The sequence below is a fragment of the Octodon degus genome, unplaced genomic scaffold (assembly GCF_000260255.1).
Source record: "Octodon degus isolate 3935 unplaced genomic scaffold, OctDeg1.0 scaffold00237, whole genome shotgun sequence".
Taxonomy (NCBI): Eukaryota; Metazoa; Chordata; class Mammalia; order Rodentia; family Octodontidae; genus Octodon; species Octodon degus.
The window spans coordinates 2723057-2724618 of record NW_004524813.1 but is presented as its reverse complement, the minus strand read 5'-3'; the positions used below and the strand labels follow the sequence as shown (position 1 = coordinate 2724618).

General features: G+C 32.3%; 1 pseudogene; it reads right to left on the bottom strand.

Annotated features, from left to right (window-relative positions):
• Positions 1 to 1217: 1217 nt before the first annotated feature.
• The window catches only part of LOC101567456, a 2089-nt pseudogene continuing 1744 nt past the window's right edge, over positions 1218 to 1562 (bottom strand).

Sequence of the window (1562 nt, the reverse complement as noted above, 5' to 3'; positions counted from 1 at the left end):
GTGATTGGGCTTCTGCTCAAAAACTCTTTGGTAATGTCTGTCTCATTTTTATAGTAAATTCAGTGTTTCTGCTTTAATATTTATAATTTTTATGTACTTTGATTTGATTTCAATACAATACTAGAGACAAGGGTCTCGTTCCTTCCCTCTACACTGAGCTAAGGATTTCCCAGGAATGTTGTGTCACGAGGTGATCTTTTCTGCAGAACATTATTTCTGGCCGTTTTATAAAGAAATCACGTGGCTGATGGTGCCTGAGATTTTTTCTGCATCCTTAATCCTATTCCATTGATCATGATGTCTGTTTTTTGCCATGAAGTTTTTAATCAGAGAAAACCTTAGGTAGCCAAAGCAAGAGCAAACCAGGAAGTACTACCATCTCACATTTCAATTTCAGTCTCTTTAAGTACACGAGAGTCCTTGTGTACTTAAAAAGATATGTAGCAGTAGTGAGAACCTACTTTGATCTATTTAGCATACAGAATATTCAAAGAATAACAGATGCCATTTGACTCAACACAAAAATTAAAAATAAGAGATGGAAGTTATCTACCTTTAATAATTGGAATATATATATATATATATATTATCTCTCATTGAGTGTCATAGAAGTTCATCCTGGTGTGGTCTGTTAGTGGTATTAACACCAATGAACACACTTGTTAAGAAGTAATAAACATTAAGAAGAAAGTGAGTATAAAGCAATATATTGTAGTAAGTAAATATTCCAATTTCTATGTTATGAGGACATTAAAAAGAGCCAGTTTGTACTCTGATAAAACTTAAAATTCCCTTTACTTAAAGCACCAGCTTGTTTACAGTTGTGATTTACCCACACTGTAAACTTTATTCCTAACTTCATGCATAATTTCTCTGCTCTTTCTCTCTACTCAGGACCTTGCCTTTGGGAGGCAGGTGTTTCTGCCACTGAGCTTTCTCCCTTCTCATTTCTTTTCCCCCTTCTAGTAATCAAGATATGCTCAATCTCTCAATGCCAGGAAGCAAAAGTCCTTAGTCCTGAGGAGTAGAAATATGGCGAGAAATATGAAGGAAAACTATAGAGCTACTTACTGGTAGAAGCTTGGGGGAAAAGTTCATTGACAGAACACAAATATTTTATTTGAATTTCAATTAAATCTAATATAATGTGCAACAAGACTAAGATAATCCAAGTTTTATAGTATAATTGAATTTTTGAGCATAATACCCTGACTCTTTTAAGGAATATCCTGCAGTGAAGAATTAGATACAATTTAAGAGATTAATATGAGAGATACTTTAATTGCTTTTAAAATTCGAACTGAGTTCAGTTAGTATGTGTTATACATGAATATATTAATCATACATTGAATTATGTTTACATGAAATATGTTAACACCTTGAGCCATGATCAGAGTACAAAACTCATTATAAAATTGTTGCAATTTAAGACAAAATACATTCATAGCCTACAAAGGTATGAATAAATTCTGCTTTAAGAAAGATACTTCACTCCACATTTAGTTTAACTATAAGTAAAATTTTAAATCTCTGAAAGTCATATTTAGCTTCATTTATACTAT